At 47.2% G+C, this 19,686-nt stretch overlaps 2 pseudogenes across 2 annotated transcripts in view; both read right to left on the bottom strand.

Moving 5' to 3' along the window:
- LOC307097903 (ribosomal RNA processing protein 36 homolog) overlaps positions 1–19,686 on the bottom strand; it is a 415,062-nt pseudogene that overhangs the window by 328,718 nt on the left and 66,658 nt on the right. The window lies entirely within an intron of this gene.
- On the bottom strand, positions 14,102–14,692 carry LOC307098478 (large ribosomal subunit protein eL15-like; annotated as a pseudogene). Its single transcript has one exon. The product of its transcript is annotated as a large ribosomal subunit protein eL15-like (transcript).

Raw genomic sequence — 19,686 nt, forward strand, 5'->3', positions numbered from 1 at the left:
ACAAAAATGAAGCATCTCTACATAGGAAAAAGTCTGGAAAGACATATGCCAAAATGTTAACAGCTGTTATCTTCACATGATGTGATTAAGGAGGCTTCCCAAGTTTTTTGCATTGAGCACAAACTGCTTTGAAATTAGAGAAGACCCCAAAGAATCGTATACGAAAGATAATAGTCATTGTAGACAGTTGGGAAAATGCAGAAAATCATTTAAAAAATGCTAAATACCTATGTCCTACTACCTGGAAATAACCACCTTTTGAACATGAAAATGTTTTGCCCTGGCTGGGTAGCTCAGTGGGTTAGAGCGTCATCCTGCTACGCCAATGTTAGAGAGGTTCGATCCCTGGTCAGGGCACACACAAGAATCAACCAATGGAGGCATAAATAAGTGGAACAACAAATCGATGTTTCTCTCAAAAAAAGTGCTACAGTGCTGCTGGTCCTGGGGCCAGGCCTAGAAAAAAGAAAATGCAAATGCTTTGAAAAAGTTCTTCACCTTGGAACAAGGATAAAAAGACTGCATTGGCTGACTCCTACCCCTCTGTCAGACTTTGCCTTCTATCCTTGGGGTGGAGACTTTGTTCTCACCTTTATACTGTTGCCCAGAGCCAAGGGGATCTGGGAAGAAGTGGGCAAAGAGAATATTGAGCCTCTTGAGGATTAGAAATAAGAGAATGGAGTTTGCTTGCAAGTATTTCCACCTGAAATTTTTAGTTGAGAAGCCAGCTCCTGGGAAAGTGCAGCGGGAGGCGTGAGAAACAGGCCCAGCTCTGTACTGAGCTGTGGGGAAAGTGGGCGGACACAGGCTTTACTGCTGGCTAAAGGTAATGGAATGAGACAGCTGCTTCTGAAAGCAAATATCCTGAAAAACCTGTTGCTAATGCTCCAGATTCTGGTTCTCACCTCGATCACGACACCTGAATTGAATTCAGGAAAGTGGCTTCTGTGATTTTCCTGAACTGCAGGTAATGATTATCTGTGAAGTAGTGTTTGGGAGTTATTGATTGAGAAGACCTGCACGCAAATAATTGTCCACTAATGGTCTATTACATGCCAGGCACTGTGCCTAGCCCTTCATTTATATTATCCCATTTAATACATAGAGCATTCCTATAAAGTGGGACTATAATTGTCATCCTCCCATAGGACAGCAATGCCAAGTAACTTGCCTAAGATTATATAGGAGCTGGCAAAAGTAGGATTAGTGTTGTAATACAATAAACAATAATACACGAATAAACTTTTGTGTACTTAACTGTAAACCTACTTTTGCCCACCCCTGTATAGCTAACGAGTGGTAGATCCAGGCTCCAAACCCACGAAGTCAGAGAGCAGAGCCTGTGCTCTCCTCCCACAGCTCCAGAGAGTGCCTGAAGCTCTATTGTACTCATGTCATCTTTTGGGTGAAAGCAGTCAGTAGTAGGCACCTTTTAAAATGTACATGAGTTCTGAAATGAGTGTGTGGGAGTTATCTATCAGTAATTAAATCAGTGCAGATAATTTTATCAACTTAGTATCTTTTCATCAAGCACCTTGTCCCTGACCCCTCCCCCCATCCCCAAACCAGGTATGGTCAAGGGTTTTGAGGTAGGTGATAATAGTGGAATTAAAAAAAATACACACTTTTTATTGAAATACTAGAGGCCCGGTGCATGAAAATTTCATGCACTGGAGGGGGTGGTCCCTGAGCCTGGCTTGCCCCCTCTCACAGTCCGGGAGCCCTCAGGGGTGGGAGGCGACCCGGCAATCAGGGGAAGGCGATGCTCCCATCACAACTCTGCTGCTGCCACTGCTGGCAGAGCAAGCCTCGGCCAGCCCTGGTTACCTGAGCCTTGGGTGGCCCTGGGTGGCTGGGCAGCTGCCATCCAAGGCTTGCCTGTGCCTCAGGCTGGCCCTGGGCAGCTGGGGGGCTGAGGGGACTGGGGGACTCCGGCGGCAGACACACAGAGTGGCCAGACCCACCTGGGGGTGGGGCTGGCTGTGCCATGTGCCTGCCGCCCCAGTGGGGCTGAGGGGACTGGACACCGCCACCTTTGAAGGCGTGACAGTCAATTAGCATATTTCCCTCCTTATTGGCTGTGGGCGCCGCCATCTTTGTGAGGGTGTGAGAGTCAATTAGCATAGTCCCTCCTTATTGGATAGGAGAAGACACAAAAAGCACACTAATCAGAGGTGAATGGTCCTTAAGAATATTATAAACATAAATAACCAATAACATTACTAGCCTTCCAAAAGCAACTCTTGGACCCTGTTGCAATGTCTATCTCCTCCCTCTTCCCCAAAGGTTAACTTCTATCCTGACTTCTAATACCATGATTAGTGTAGCTCTTTTGGAAGATCATATAAATGGAATCGTACAGGTTGTATTATTTTGCTTGCCTTCTTTTACTCAGTAATTTGTTTTCCAGAATCATCTAACTGAAAGATTAAAGTTGGCGGTGCATGGGCAGGCTAAATAGCTATCTCAGAGGGTGAATAAAGAAAAATTGAATTTATTTAAGGAAAAGGGATTGGGGAATAGGGATACCCAAAGGGAAGGGCTACACAGCATGGAGCCAAAGGTTATTGGGTCCATGATACAATACACTTAGGACAGTAAAACAAGGAAGGGCATAGAAGAAACAATAGGAGAGCCTAGACTGGGCTGCTTTGGCTCCATGGGAAGTCAGAGGAAAGGGGGCCTTGGAGATAGATTCAGGGGGTTAGTCCGGGATGAGCTGCCACTGCCCATTGCTCCCCTGGTTGCAAGTCCCATGAGGTCCCTTAGAGGTTGGGGATATGTGTCTGTGGGGGAAGGAGAGAGGGAAGGGAATGGTACAGGTATGCTCCTTAGAGGGAGAGCATGCACTGGGTCCTTTGTCCTGAGTGTATTTATCTCTTTTTTAAAAAAATATATTTTTATTGATTTCAGAGAGGAAGGGAGAGAGAGAGAGGGAGAGATAGAAACATCAATGATGAGAAAGAATCATTGATTGGCTGCCTTCTGCACGCCCCCTACAGGGGATCGAGCACACAACACAGGTATGTGCCCTTGACCGGAATGGAACCTGGGACCCTTCAGTCCACAGGCTGACGCTCTATCCACTGAGCCAAACTGGCTAGGGCCATTTATCACTTTCTTGCAGGTGGAAATCTTAGGGCAGATCTCAGGAGAGGGTCTTAATAGAATATTCATCAGCTTTCCAGGTGTGCTCTTTCAGGGTTGTGGTTTCTGTTAGGATGAACTATCCTAAATCTCTCCTGCTTGGACATGTTTTCTGAAATATATATTGTTATATAAGTCTCTTCCCATAGCTTGGAGTAGATGGCTTGTGCATGCAGAAGCAAGATAAGACGAATCCCCCTTTGCTTGACAGCCCTCTGCACTCTCCTCCCTTGACTCCCTTGACCAACTCATGCCCTCCCCTCTGCTTGTGCACCCACACCCTCACTCTATATTGCCTACTTCTATCCTACGTTAGAGAACCTTACCACCCGCTCAGGGCTGACACCAACATACGGGTCTCAGCCCGCCGTGAGAAAATGTCATAAAATTTCTTAAACTCTCACAAGGTCTCTTAGCCTGGCTCCTTTCAGCACGGACCTCACAGGCTCCACTGATTGGTCAGTGCCAGGACAGGGGGTCATTAGTCAATGGAGCTGGTCCTGAGGTAGCCAGGGCTTCACTTGTCTAGTTTTACTGCTTTTCTGGGCCTGGAGCTGAAATACAACCGAGGCCTAGATGTTATCTTTAGGGAGGAAAAGGTCAGAGGGTCTAATTCGCCTGATCAGCAATATGAAAGATCAGGGGTCCAAATCACATGACCAGTGAAATACTAGGGGAAGGCAGGTTACCCTGGGGCCAGTTTCTTGTTTTCCCAGTTTTGCCCCTTGCATCTGGGGCTTTCTACCCTGGTGACTCTGTACAGGGATCATCGTCCTTGCTCTGCTCATGTCTAACACTAAACAGCAATTTTGAGAGGCAGGGGATCAAAGATTAGAGATGAGTAAAACATTTGGTTTTTTAATTATTATTATATCTTTTAGCTCAGTGTTTCTCATACCTCAAACAAGACAAACCACCTGAGATTCTTATTAACATGTAGACTCTTGATTCAGTAGTTCTGGGGTGGGGCCTGAGATTCTGCATTTCTAACAAGTTCCTAGGTAATACTGAGGCTGCTGGTCTGAGGACCACACTTTGAGGTACAAGCACTGTGCTCCATCAATAATTTGAAAGTGTGCAGCAAATGTTTGAAAAATCATTCAGTGACTACAATATGTAATCATTTTAACAAAATAACACTGATGGAAAAGATTGTAATATGATTTCTACAGCTCATAAAATTTAATTACGTTTTCATAATGTGTTTCTGATGGATATTTTTCTGTTTAAAAAATTAATTAATAAAATTAGTTTATCTTTTCACATAGATGTCAAACACACATGGTAAAAAATTAAAAAGGTATAGAAAAGTATACAGTGAAAATAAGTTGCCTTGCTCTGGCCCCTCTGTTACTCTCTCCAGAAGCAACCACTGTTATTGATTTACTAGAGGACTGGTGCACAAAATTCATACACTGAGCAAAGGGGGTGTCCCTCAGCCTGGCCTGTGCCCTCACAGAGCCCAGCTTCTGCCTGAGCAGCGCTCCCCCTGTGGGAGCGCACTGACCACCAGGGGGCAGCTCCTGTGTTGAGCATCTGCCCCCTGGTGGTCAGTGCACACCATAGCGACCGGTTGTTCCAACGTTCGGTCGATTTATATATTAGCCTTTTATTATATAGGATGGTGAAGTTTTGAAGGGATATTTTACCCATATACTTATTTTTCTTTTATAAAAATTATTGTAGCCCAGCCAGTGTGGCTCAGTGGTTGAGCATTGACCTATGAATCAGGAGGTCAGGGTTCGATTCCCGGTCGGGGCACATGCCCAGATTGTGGGTTCCATCCCCAGTAGGGGGTGTGCAGGAGGCAGCTGATCCATGATTCTCTTTCATCGTTGATGTTTCTCTCTCCCTTCCTCTCTCTGAAATCAATAAAAATATATTTTAAAAAATATTGTACATGCTCTTTTGCCCCTTGTTCTTTTTATTAACAATACATATAAGTAAATGGCTAATGGTCTATATTCTGGATATTGTTCTAAGTACTTTCACTCATTTAATCTTCACAACAACCCTGTGCATTAGGTACCATTACTGTTTTCATTTTATGTATGCAATTCAAGTCTAGTATACCCTACAGAGCCTCTACAATATGAAGATTTCCCCCCAGCTGTACATATGCATCTCCACTCCTTTGTATAATATCAGTTTATTTAACAAGTTCCCTATTAATAGACATTAAATGAATGGTGTGAGCAAAGGGAAAGGAAGAGTCTAGTCAAGTTTGTAACTGGAGGAATTGGTGAACAAAGAAGTTATTAACCAGAGCCTAGGGCACAGAGGGGGAAATTCTAACCTCAGTTTTCTAAGAATGGAAAGACAGAATGGGAAAATAATATTTATTTCACAGTCCTGGCGTGTAGGCAAGTAATGTAAATGTTAGGCCCGCCTCTTCTTCCCCAAAGAGAAGATGACAGGATTATGTACACTCTTGAGGGTGGTTTGCTGATAAAGAGGCATTTCAAAAGCGAGTTAACCTAAACCTAAACCTAAACAAAAACAAAACCATGGGGGAAGCGAAGGGAGAAGCTTGAGGGCCCTCCCTACAGCGCGGAGAGGTGGAGGAAGCCCCTGGATCACGAGCAGGGTGGAAGGAATGTTACCTTCCCACCCAGAGGGCTGTGCCTGAACTTTGCTCAAACCCGCTAAAAAATTCTGGGCGGGACACGCGGTTGCCGCTGGGGACGTTCTACCCGCAGGATCACCGGGGGGGGCGAGGGGGGAGACTCCCACAGGGGTCAAGGCTGGGGTCGCGGGAGGCTGGAGCCTGGGGAGACTGCAGCCCGCTGGCGAACCGGCCACAGGCGGAGGCCGCACGCAGGGTCCCTGTGGGTGCGCTCCGCCCCAGCCTCGGTAGAGGCCTCTCGGCGGCCGGCAGGACACAAGCCCCTTTGTCCCCGCGGGGTGGAGGGCCCCGCCGCCAGGGCCGGGAGCGCAGCGCTGGCCGCTGGCCGAGGGCACCCGCGGCGGCGGCGGGGGGGGGGACGCTTCCCCGCCTGGGTGGGGTGAGCGACCTCCAGAGGTCTGCGGGCTCCCAGTGGGCCCTCCCGTTGCCCAGAAAACATTCCACTGTCACCGAACACGGGCGCTGCTTTTGTGAAAGCTACGTCTGTGTCTTTGGGAAGCAAAATCTAATTCACCAAGGAAGGACTGACTTGGCCAAAAGGAAGATTAAAAGAACGTGAGCGCCAGTTTTTACGCCCGGGGAGCTCACGCTTATGGAAACAAAGCACCCCCAGTTTGTCCAGAAGAGCGAAGGAGCGGTGTAGACAGTAGTTGCCAGGAGGACAGGGAGGGAGAGAGCTCGGTGGGCGGCAGCCATCTATGCAGATTGGAGGCCGCAAGATGTCCCACCCAGATGGCTGGAGCTGTGGGAGTGCCACGTGGAAAAGAAGCCTGCAGAGCTTGCCGGGCAAAACGTGAATGAAGAGGAGGAGGAAATTGCTCAAGTCAAAGACCACATCCAGTTCAACAAGCAATTCTTCAATGTATTTTTACAGGCTGTGTTAGCAGTAGTCTTCATTAAAATGAAATATTATATTATGTATAATGTCAATATGCAAAATGGGTGGACCTAATAGATGAGGGCCCTCAAAACATTTAAATCATCGTTGTTAGGATATACTTCTGTCTACGCAAGAAGGGTCCAAACTTACCGAGAATTTTTATGAGTTTGAGCCAAACTGATGACAGTGCCAGGAAGCAAGATCTCAAATGCTCGTTTCTTTTACACATTTGTATTGTTTTTAATCTTTACCCAAGGATATTTTTTCTATTGGTTTTTAGAGAGAATGGAAGGGAGGGAGTGAGGGGAGAGAGAGAGAAACCATCAATGGGAGAGACACATCAAGTAGTTGCCTCCTGCACTTACCCCAACATGATGGGGGAATCAACCTGCAACCCAGGTATATGCCCTTCACCAGGAATTGAACCTGAGATGCTTCCATCTGAGGGCTGGTGCTCCAAGCACTAAACATTTTAATTTTAATTTTTAAATTTATTTATTGAAAAATATATTTATTGATTTCAGAGAGGAGGGGAGAGGGAGAGAGAGGTAGAAACATCAATGATGAGAGAGAATCATTGATCGGCTGCCTCCTGCACGCCCCCTACTAGGGATTGAGCCCGTAACCTGGGCATGTGCCCTTGACTGGAATCGAACCCGGGACCCTTCAGTCCACAGCCCGACACTCTATCTAGTGAGCCACACCGGCTAGGGGCCCATACAAGTTTTGTAGCTGCTGGGCTTATTATCTCCTGCTGGAATTGGGGGCGTTCAGAGGAACGCCTTGCCACCCAGGTACGTGGAGATGTCGTCCGTGGGTCTTTGGTTTGCTATCCCAGTTGCACTTTGTTGCCACTGTAGTCTTTACCCTGTCCACTAATTTTGCCCTATATTACTTTCATTGTCATCCAATCCTATATCTTTTATTATCTATACAAAACTTTTCTTTTTTAAAATATGTTTTTATTGATTTTAGAAAGAGAGGAAGGGAGAGAGAAACATGGATTGGTTGCCTACTATAGGCCCCCTACTGGGGATCAAGCCTGCAACCTGGGCATGTGTCCTGACCAAAAATCGAACTGGTGACCTCTTGGTGCCTGGGACAATGGATGTTCACCCAACTGAGCCACACCGGCCCGAGCTACAAAGCTTTTCTTTATAACCCAAGTAAGCTACATCTCTGGCAGCTGGCAGCAGCTACGTTTGTTGGTCTCTTTTCCTTAGTGGAGAAACTGCCCCACGCTTTTGTCCCCTAAGTGCTTGGCTGCTTCCCCTGCATCTCTACTAGGATCCTTGAAGCCTTGAGACTTCAGTCCTGCTCATGACTTTGTGTTTCTAATTAGTTCAGGGTCACAGAGATGATAATATTGTTTTTTCTGAGCTCAATACTATCATTTTGGTGTTTTCTTTTTATGTTTTATCTACTCCTGCTGTGTATTTAGGGCAGAGGGAGTGCCTAAAGAGTAAACTCACAGAGCCATCTTGCCTCAAAGATCTCAAAAACCACTTTTGAATGCATAATGCACAATGAACTGACAAGGTACTGTGAGAATACAAAAAGGAATAAGGAAGGCCTCCCACTCCCAGAGAGAGATTAGAATCTAATGAAAGCAGATAACCTTTAACACACCACCATAAGACAGATTGAAAACTACTCTATTGGAAGTGATTGGTAGAGTTCTGTGAGCCCACAAGAAGAAGCAAGGATTTCTGAGTGAGGGGACCAGGGAGGCTTCTCAGTAGAAGTGGCTTTGAAATGGATCCTTTGGAGATGTTATGGTGGGAGTGTGCATGGTGGTTTGGGAACACGGTCTTTGGAATTGGTGCACAGGCTGCTTTGGTGGAGTGTGAAGGATGTACCGTACTGAGGGAAGAGGCTGGAGGTTAGCGCATAGGCTGTGGAGTTCACAGCGATTTAGTTCCAATCCCGCTTCTGCTGCTGACTAGAGGTGTGAGCCTGGACAATTCACTTCATCTCTCTGAGACTTAGTTTCATCTAAGCATGCCCATGCCTGCCCTTCCCTCTCAGGCATGCATCTTAACTTTACTCTCCTAAACTCTAAGGGTCCCCCTGAAACTTGCACCTAGGGGGGCAATGGGCTTACCCCTTGAACCTGTCTCTAAGGCTTCCTTTTCTCTGACTTTTCAGTAAGCTAAGGACAGTTCTGTGGTGGCTCACTTTTGTCATTGTGACTTAAAATTTAATATATATATATGAATAAGGAATATGAATAGGCCTGGTGCATGAAATTCATGCATGGGGCACGGAGGGGGGGGGGCTCCCCTCAGCCCAGGCTGCACCCTCTCACAATCCTGGACCACTGTCTCCTAATCACTCACCTGCCTGCCTGCCTGATCGCCCCTAATTGCCCCCCTGCCAGCCTAATCGCCCCCAACTGCCCCCCCTGCCGGCCTAATCGCCCCCAACTGCACCCCCCCCTGCCGGCCTGGTCACCCGTTACTGCTCCCCCTGCTGGCCTGGTCACCCCTAACTGTCCCCCCTGCCGGCCTGGTCACCTCCAAATGCACCCCCTCCCCCGCCAGCCTGGTTATCCCTAGCTGCCCACCCCCCCCAACTGGCCTGGTCGCCTCTTACTGTCCCCCCTGCCAGCCTGGTTGCCCCTCATGACCCCCCTGCTGGCCTGGTTGCCCCATGCAGCCTGCTTGTTCAGTTGTTTGGTTGTCCCTCACTAATCCCCCTGGTCATAGGCAGCCATCTTGTGAGGGCATGAGGGTTAATTTGCATATTACCTCTTTATTATATAGGATATTATCTATCTATCTATCTATCTATCTATCTATCTATCTATCTATCTATCTTTATTGATTTCAGAGAGGAAGGGGGAGGGAGAGAGAGATAGAAATATCAAAGATGAATTGATTGGCTGCCTCCTGCACACCCTTTACTTGGGATCGAGCTCACAACCCAGGCATGTGTCCTGGCCAGGAATGGAACTGTGACCTCCTGGTTCATAGGTCAATGCTCAACCACTGACCTACACTGGTTGGGCAAAGATGTCCACTTTTTTGTTGTTAATCCTCACCCAAGGATATTTTTCCATTGATTTTTACAGAGAGTGAAAGAGAGAGGGGAAGACAGAGAGAAATATTGATGTAAGAGAGACACATCGATTAGTTGCCTCCCACACATGCCCAGACTGGGGATGGGGATTGAGCCTGCAACTGAGGAACGTGCCCTTGACCGGAATCGAACCCAGGACACTTCAGTCCGCAGGCTGATGCTATCCACTGAGCCAAACCAGCTAGGGAAGATGTCCACTTTTTAATCTCAGGAACCTGTAGGTATGTTAGGTTGCATGGCAAAGGGGAATTAAAGTTGCAGATGGAATTAAGATTGCTAATCAATTAAACTGGATGTGGGAACATATCCTAGGTTGCCTGGTAGACCCAGTATAATCAAGAGTCCTTCTGAGTGAACAGGAAGTCAGAAGAGGACAAATCAGAGATAATGTGAGAAGGACTCCTTGGCATTGCTGGACATGGCTTTGAAGATGGAGGGGCCATGAGTCAAGAAAGGTGAGCAGCTTCTAGAAACTGGACAATGATGAGAATTGGATTCTCTGGGGAGCCTCCAGGAAAACAACCTTGCCAACCCCTTTAGTGTAGCCCACTGAGACCCACTTTGGACTTCCTTTCTCTAGTACTGTATAATAATAAAACTGTGTTGTTTTAAACTACCATATTTTCTGGCGTATAAGACGACATTTTAACCCAGGAAAATCTTATACGCCCAGTCGTCTTATACGCCGGAAAATACCATGCTAAATTTATGGTAATTTGTTATAGCAGAGATAGAGAACTACAGTCTTGAATAAATGCTTGTTGACTAATTGAATTAATGAATCAAGGAGACCTTTTTCATACAATAATCTTTTTAATTTCAGAGAGACAAGATTTAGTTTGGATTATGCTATCTCCCTGTAAGATACTCACTTAGCATGGAGTTCCTGGGTGTGATGCTAAGTTCATTTTGAGATTGATTGAAGAATGCTACAGACAATGCTTGTGTCCCTCCAAATTCATATGTTGAAACCTTATCCCAAGTGTGATAGTATTTGGAGGTGAGGCCTTTGGGGAGTGATTTGGTCATGAGGGTTAGACCCTTATGAATGAGATTAGTTCCCTTCTACAAGACTCCACAACCTGTTTCCAAGGGTTTCTGAATCAGAAAGTGAGCCCTCACCAGACACCAAATCTGTTGGCACATTGATCTTGGGTATCAGCCTCCAGAACTATGATAAACAAGTTTTTGTTGTTTATAAGCCACCCAGTCTAAAATATTCTCTTATAATAGCCTGAGTGAATGAAGACAAAGAGTTTGGGATAATTCCAGATTGGACCTGACTGGGGATCAATCCCATAACCTTGGAGTATCAGGACAAGGTTGTATCAGTGCTCTAACCAACTGAGCTACCCAGCTAGGGCCTAGGTAGCTTCTTGAGTAGTGGTTCTCAAAGAGGCAGCGGGGGGACACATCAGAGTCAGCTGGGCAATCTTACAAACTATAAAGGCTCACTACCCCCTTCTTTCTTGACTACCCAGGGAATCTGTTATGCCTTTTCCCCACCTTCCACACCTTTGAGAATCACTGTGGGTTTGTTTTTTTTTTTTGTTTGTTTGTTTTTGGTGCACCGTTCCTGGAGGTACTGCAATACCAGGTCGATGCGTGGAGTGGATGGAGCAAGCTCCTATTCCATCTCCCAGTCTCAAAAATCCACTTAATACATTGTCCTCGGACAGAGGACGTATCAGATATCAAACTGACAAGAACAGATACTACACTTGATCTTAGCCAAAAGGCCGAGAAGCGATGAGAATCAGTTTTAATACACATGCTGTATGAGCAGAAGGGAGGAGTACACACATAGAGATACACAAAGGAAATTCTGAATTAAAATAGATATTCTTATTTAGAGCTTGTTCTAACTCTTTTTAAAAATATATATTTTATTGATTTTCCACAGAGAGGAAGGGAGAGGGATAGAGAGTTAGAAACATCGATGAGAGAGAAACATCGATCAGCTACCTCCTGCACACCCCCTACTGGGGATGTGCCCGCAACCACAGTACATGCCCTTGACCGGAATCGAACCTGGGACTCTTGAGTCCGCAGGCCGACGCTCTATCCACTGAACCAAACCGGTTAGGGCTGTTCTAACTCTTATCCCATGACTATGTCCATGCTGTTGACCTTTTTTTCTGTGGACAGAGCTTTCCCAGAGCATGCAAATCTCCCAGGAAGACTGAGCCCAGCTGTGCGTTTATTCTCTTCTGTTCTTTTTTATGTCACCTCTAGTCCTGGGAAGAACAGGTTCTGTTAGCTAGTTTTCCCTCATGGATGTTAAAGAATTCTCCTGTCCTGCTTGGGATCCAGCCGTTCTTATTTTGCTTTGGGCAGGGTTCTGCGTCCCAGAGTTAGGGACTATGCTTGCTCTGTCTTATCTTGGACTTCAGTAAGTGAATTCCTTTGGCTTCAGGATTCTGGTCTTGCAGAAGCCAGAAGCCTCCTTTGTCCTTTGCTAGGGTTGTCAGGATCAGAACTTCCTTTACTGGACCCTGTTACCGCTCTGGCTTGAAACACCCTGTTTGCAGCCCCCCTACGCCAGTAGATCCCAGTCAGGAAAAAAAAAAAATACTCTAGATGATCTCTAGGTTCCTTCTTAGCTCTGTGAATCTGGGCTGGTTCTGCCTTCTTTATGATCTCCAGGCAAATTCTTGGAGTAATTTGGATGAAGAAGTCATATTTCTCTACTGGCTTGTTCTAACCCTATCAGTGCTTATTTTCTCTAGAAGTTCCTGCTATCAAGATGGTTGCCATTTTGCCCATGCCCTTACCATGTTTGCCTTTAGGGATCCCAGATACTTATAATCTCACTAATGACCCGGTGCACGAAATTCGTGCACATTAAAAGGGGATTAATTAGAGAAAATAATTTAGTATTGCTATTTGCCCTTTCTCTATAATAGAAGTGTCAGAGATGAAAGAAAATTAGTAAAATGTATATGAAAACCTTCCTCCTGTCAGAGTCTGGGGCTCACCACAGGACCCAGAGTCAAGTCCCCGCCCACCCACATGAATCTCAAAATCACGTGAGACCCAGACCCGGCTGCCCCCTCCCATTGGGCTAGATCCAGACCCAGCCAGTTCCACCCTTGTCAAGCACTGTCGGGCAGGGGACGTAGTCTCAGGTCCCCTGGCCGGGGGCCAGGATGGGGGGCATGGCCTGAGGTCCCCCAGCCCAGACCGGGGCAGGGGGTGTGCCTTGAGGTGCTCCGTCAAGCCCTGCCAGGTGGGGGACATGGCCTGAGATGCCCTGTCAAGCCCTGCCAGGTGGGGGGCATGGCCTGAGGTCCCCCATCAAGCCCCGCCAGGCGGGGGGGCGGGCACAGCCTCACGTACCTCATCAAGCCCTGCTGGGCAGGGGCACGGCCTGAGTTCCCCCGACCCAGCACTGGGGGTGCACCTTGAGGTCCCCTGTCAAGCCCCACCTGGTGGAGGGTTCGGCCTGAGTTCCCCCAGCCTGGCGCTGGGGTGCGGGGAGCAGCCTGAGGTCCCCTAGCCCAGCACCAGGATGGGAAGCGCACCTTGAGGTCTCCTGTCAAGCCCTGCTGCGGGGGGGCCATGGCCTCAGGTCCCCTGGCCTGGTACTGGGGTGGGGGTGTGGTCTGAGGTACCCTGTCAATCCCCACGGGGGCAGGGGAGGGCGTAGCCTCAGGTCCCTGCTGATTGCTCGTTAAGGCTCCTTAAGGGAACTTGGCCTCAGCTGTGGATGCAGCCATCTTTGTGACAGAGTGATGGTCAATTAGCATATTCCCTCTTTATTAGATAAGATAGGATTATCAGTTGAGTGAAAAAGCTGTTCTTACTGTTTGTCTTTTTTTTTTTAATAGACTTTGTTATTTTTATTTTAATATTTTAAAAATCCTCACCCAAGGATATGTATATTGGTATATTGATATTAGGTAGAGGAAGAGGAGAGAGAGCAAGCGAGAGAGAGACATCAACAAATATCAATGAGGGTGGGTAGGAGATCAACCAAAGGACTTGTATCCATGCATATGGGCATGACCAATGGACACAGACAATAGGGGGGTGGGGGCATGTGCTGGGGGCCAGAAGTGGGTGGGGAGAGGTCAATGGGGGAAAAAAAGAGACATATGTAAAACTTTAAACAATAAATAATTTAAAAAAACACATGTCAATGTGAGAGAGAAACATTGATTGGCTGCCTCCTGTGTACTCCCCAACTGGTGATCAAACCCACAACCTGGGTATGTGCCCTGACTGGGAATCGACCCTATGACCTTTCAGTTTACGGGATGATGCTCCAACCAACTGAGCCACACCAACTAGGGCACTGTTTGTCTTTTTTTTTTTGACTGTCCTAAATTGTTTGTTAGGTAAGAATTTTACAAACTTTACTTATATTAACGGTAACGGTGGAGCTGGAAAGTATTGCACCTTCTCCAAGCTGCACGGCGAGAACCACCAATAGTGTGGTGGAACTTGTGGCCCTTCCCAAGGCCACGGCTCTAGCGCCCACAGATGTCAGCCCTCGCATCTCCCTGTGCTTGTACTGATAGCCTTATGGAATGGATCAATGAGGATAACCTCAAAGAATGTGCACGTGGAATCTTTACCAACCCAGTAAGAATTCAGGACTCTCAGAGCCTCAGTGGTGTCCAGCTCGCTCCTCAGCAGCAGACTGAAGACTTCGGGCAAACTTTAGCTGGTTACCACCGTGACGGACAGGCTTGCCATAGGTCGCACCCTGAGGAACAGGGCGTTTGCGACCACCACGGCGCACACGCATCCGATATATGACATAACCTTGCTTGGCCTTGTAGCCCAGCCTGCGCTTTGTAGGGCTGGGAGGGCTGAGAGGTGGGAGGGGGAGGGGAGGGGCCCGTAGAGCGCAGAGAGCTGGCGGTACTGCCAGCAGCGCACCCTGAGAAGGAAGCGCCCTACACGGACTGCTTCTTCCTCCATAGCTCCTGGAGGTACTTGTAAGCGCCCATCTTGGTTTAACTGATGGCTGCGGCCAGACGGAAAGGAAAGCACTGTTTGTCTTTTAAATTCTCTTCGTCTTAGCTGCTCAGGCACTTCCTCTGCTCCAACCCAAATCTGGCTCAACAACTCAGGTCTGACTCATGGCCCCGATCCTGCCCGTTCACTGCTACAACCCCCTTTCTTAGCCGCAAATGTCCACTCAGATCGGGATGAGGAAGGGGAATGTGGACTCCACAAGGCCACACTGTCACCTTTTATCATATTTAAAACATTGCCCTAGCCAGTTTGGCTCAGTGGATAGAGCGTTGGCCTGGGGACTGAAAGGTCCCAGGTTCTATTCCAGTCAAGGGCACATGCCTTGGTTGCAGGTTCCCTGGCACCGGTTGGGGTGCAGCATGCAGGAGGCAACCAATCGATGTGTCTCTCTCACATTGGTGTTTGTCTTTTTCTCCCCCGTCCACTCTCTCTAAAAATCAATGGAAAAATAAAATATCCTTGGGTGAGGATTAACAACAAACATATAATACACACACACACACACACACACACACTAGTGGCCCGGTGCACGAAATTCGTGCACGGAGGTGGGGGGGTCCCTCAGCCCAACCTGCACCCTCTCCAATCGGGGAACCCTTGGGGGATGTCTGACTGCCAGTTTAGGCCTGATCCCCCAGTGATCAGGCCTAAACCAGCAGTTGGAGATTCCTCTCGCAATCTGGGACCACTGGCTCCTAACCGCTCACCTGCCTGCCGGCCTGATCTCCCTAACTGCTCTCCCCTGCTGTTCTGATCCCCCTAACTGCTTTCCCCTGTTGGCCTGATCGCCCATAACTGCCTCTGCCTCGGCCCCGCCACCATGGCTTTGTCCAGAAAGTCGTCAGGAAGTTGTTTGGTTTAATTAACATATTACCCTTTTATTAGTGTGTGTGTGTGTGTGTGTGTGTGTGTGTGTGTGTGTGTAAACAAATGTGAAACCAGAATATAATCAGCTCCCAACCCCAGAAGGGGCATCTTTCTTCACAAGGAGGAGATGTGTGCATGTGCTCACCTCTGTGATGCTGAATTCGGGACCGTGCAGAAGTAGAAATGTGTGGATGATGTGCTCAACCCAGCACTGTTCCCTCCTCAAGTCCTGGGGAGTGGAAGAGCTCCCCCTGAACCATATTCCTTTGGGGTGGAAGTTTCTAAGCTGTCCTCTTCCTAGCTCCAAGGAGTGGCCTATGTCGTTCCCAGTCTTCAGTCTCAGCACTGATGTTCCTCCCACCAGCACTGTCCCAGGGAGTACCTGACTATGTTCAAGGCTTAATGACCCTTGGATGAGGCCACATTGTACTCCCTCTAGGTTTAGGTCACATTCCAGCTACCAGGGTTCCTAGATTCAACCCGATTCCAAAGTGCATAAACAGTAATTTATTATTTCTAGGGTCTTAAAAATCAACTCTGCCTTTATATCCTTGGGCCAGGGATTTTTTTCAAGGACCATCTGGACTCCCTAGAGCTGCTGCCAATAGAACAGAAGGGAAACTCCAGCCCGGCCCAGGTTGACCGGCGCTAGGATATCAGTGTGGTTTCCTGTGCCGTCTTCCACACGCCAGGTCAGTCAACAACAGCCTGTTCCTGTGTTTCACAGACTCCTTACAGGGGAGCTGTTCCGTTCCTCCAGGAGCTTGGAGGAAAACAGTGAGGAGGAGGGCTGGGGAGAGAAAGACTCATGCAAAAAATGGAGAGGAAGTGAGTGATGCTGAGGCAGGAGAAATTGGTGAACAGCAGGAGGAGCAGAAAAAATTAGGACTGTGCCCCTGGCCGGTTTTTTTTCAGTAGTTAGAGCATTGGCCTGTACACTGAAAGGTCTTGAGTTCCATTCTCAGTCAAGGGCACATATCTGGGTTGCACATTTGATCCCCGGCCCCAGTTCAGGGTGTGTGGGAGGCAAACAATCAATGTGTCCCTCTCACATTGATGTTTCTTTCTCTTTCTCCCCCTCCTGCCTCCCTTCCACTCTCTCTAAAAAATTAATGGAAAAAATATCCTAGAGTGAGGGTTAAAAAACAAAATCAGGAGTGTGAGGATGTGAGGGAAAGGCAGAAAGGCAGGGTTCTACTTATGCAGTATTAACTCCAGTTCCGTTTTTTATAGTCACTGGCAAATATGCATAAGAAAGGAAGGAAGCTGGAAGTTGGAACTGAGGATAAAGCCCAGGGTTTGCACAGTCCCCTTTGGGTAGAGCTGTGGGCCAACCCCCCAGGTTTCCTCTGCAACTGGGTCTCAGAGTTCAGAGTTGGGGAGACTAGTAGAGCTGAGTGTCTTTGTTGCACTCCCCTGTCCCTGAATTGACAGAGGGCCCCCTACATCGTAGTATTAAGATGCCAACAGTTCTCTGAAGATAATTCACTTATTTCTTTCTTTCTTGGAATTTTCCTTTTTTTTCATTCTGCTTTGTGTCCACTTTCGGCCTGCTTGATTCTGGATACGTCACTAAACCTTTCTGAATGTTCTGCATCTATAAAATGGAAATAAGGACACTTTTGGGGGACTTTTTTACTAGAATGCTGAAGAGATCAAATCAGCTTATATTTATAAAAGTGATGTGCATATTGCAAATTACAACACAAGTATTAATTGTGATGGCTATAACTTACAATGAAATAAGTTGCTTTCCCCAACACACAAGCTTCCTGTTTCTCAGTGTGATTGTCAGAGAGGGTACCATTAGTATGTTTTCAGAACTTCCCTATCTCCTAGGCAGCAGGAAATGTTTATGAGAACTTAGAAAACAAGTGTTGGGTCACTGGGATTAACACGGAGTCTGTATTCTCAGTGTTTTCTGTTCTATGGTGAGTGATCCACCTTGCACATTCACCACTCACAGCTTTGCTCTCCCTTCATTCAGTTTAGCAGGTACTTTAGGGTCAAACTACCCAAGAGCTATGGATTCAGGCTCTGCATGTCTATTTAGAAGGAGTCTACTTGGGCCCAGGGCATCTGGACCCCATGTAAATACTGAGTGTGTATGTGTGTGTGCAGGGGGATGACCTTGAAAACACTATAGAAGTAAATAAGGGAGTAGCAAGGACAGCCTTCTGTATCATTGTGGTGAGATAACTCTAAACCAATAGGAGAGAAGAACAGGAGAAGTAACAGGAGAAAAGAAGAGCTGATCTCTGGTAGAAATACAAGGACCAAAATCTACATAGCTAAGCAGTGACAAAAAGGGAATGAAATATGATGTAAAGACTCAAAAAGAGGGTTGGAGCCTGTTCAAGAAGCAAAAGTAATGGAGAAAACAGATTTTGAGAACCTGTAGGTATCTTTTTGTTCTGTTCGGAGAGACAGAGGCTTGGTGGGACTTTGGGACTATATAGAACTTTCTTGAAAAGACATGCAGATAGCATAAGGTCAAATGGCATGAGATGACCCTCAGCCTGTTATTTACTTACACATGTAGATGCATAACATTTAGCTCTGATTAGAAAAGGTAATTAGAGCGTTGGCCGGTGGCTCAGTTGGATGGATTGTCCTCCCGTACACCAAAAGGCTGAGGATTCGATTCCTGGTCATGGCACATGTCTAGGTTGCAGGGGCGCATACGGGAAGCAGTGATCGATGTTTCTCTGTCACACCAATGTTTCTCTCTCCCTCTCTCAAATATAAAAATAAAAAAGAAATAAAAAGAAATAGTTATTAGAAGATGACCTGCCTCTGTTATAAGAGACTACTTGCTCATATGTGGAGCCCCCAGGACTGTGGCTGCATATCCTATATAATAAAAGGCTAATATGCAAATTGTCCCCTCCACCTGGAGTTCAACCGGGAGTTCAACCAGGGGGCGGGGCCGGCCCGCCAACCACCCATGGCCCCTCCTCCAGGGCAGCCCCGTGTCCGATTGGCCCCCCCTACCCCAATCGGGGCAGGCTGGCGGACCCCACCCATGCACGAATTCGTGTACCGGGCCTCTAGTCAATGATAAGCTGTTAATGCAATGGCTTTGACAGTTTAAACTCAGACTGCTTTCGTGTCAGGCACAGCTGCTCTTTCCCTGAGCCTTCACACAGAGCAGTTAGAAAAACTGTAGGCTTCTCTTCCCAGTAATAGACTAGATGTTTGCCATTTATCACTCCTCCTAAGTCTGTCCACAAAGAATGAAGAAATAGGTCAAAGCTTATCCATCACTACTGTGCTTCTGCACTGACCTTCATTGGAGGTCTTTCTCTATTGCCCACAATTTAGCTTTCCACCTCACTGAAAGGAATTAGTCTTCCCTCCACAACCACTAGGAGGAGTCAGAGAGCAGGCCAGCCTGAGTGATGCCAAGGGCAGCTTAGCTCCACAGGGGTTTTATAAAACTCCCCCCATCTCCCCACCGCACTTCCTCCCCTGACCGCAAATGCAGCAGTTACTGAGGTGAACGTCAGTTTGTTTCTCAGAGTGAAGAGGAAGGATATGAGGGAAGGGAGACAGCATATCAAAATGCACTTCCAACACGAAAATGATTTCTGTGGCACATGGTGCTACCGAGGGAGAGGTGAGGACAGCCTCCTCCCATTTCAGGAACAGTGCCCAGAGCTGTCTGTAGGCGGATTCACTGACACATTCTTAAACCCAGTTCCATTCTGTGCTGTGTTTGCTCCTTGTTCACATTTCAGTAACAACGGATCTCTACATCTTTGTATCTGAGTTTGACTCCCAATTGGTTGTCTAGCTGCCCTGCATCTAAATGCATTTGTGGAGGTATTTATCCTTTGAGTCATAAAATTGAATCAACCCAGTTCTCCATGCACATGTGAACTGTAATATTGAATTGTATGAATGTTCATACCTTCAGAAAATAGCATAAGGGCATTAAAATGTTGGGTGTTCTTCACAATATATATTTTTAATATATATATTTTTATTGATTTCAGAGAGGAAGGGAGAGGGAGAGATAGAAACATCAATGATGAGAGAGAATCATTGATCCCCTGCCTCCTGCACGCCCCCTACTGGGGATCAAGCCCGCAACCCG

The sequence above is a fragment of the Cnephaeus nilssonii genome (assembly GCF_951640355.1).
Source record: "Cnephaeus nilssonii genome assembly, chromosome: 4".
NCBI classification, from domain to species: domain Eukaryota; kingdom Metazoa; phylum Chordata; class Mammalia; order Chiroptera; family Vespertilionidae; genus Cnephaeus; species Cnephaeus nilssonii.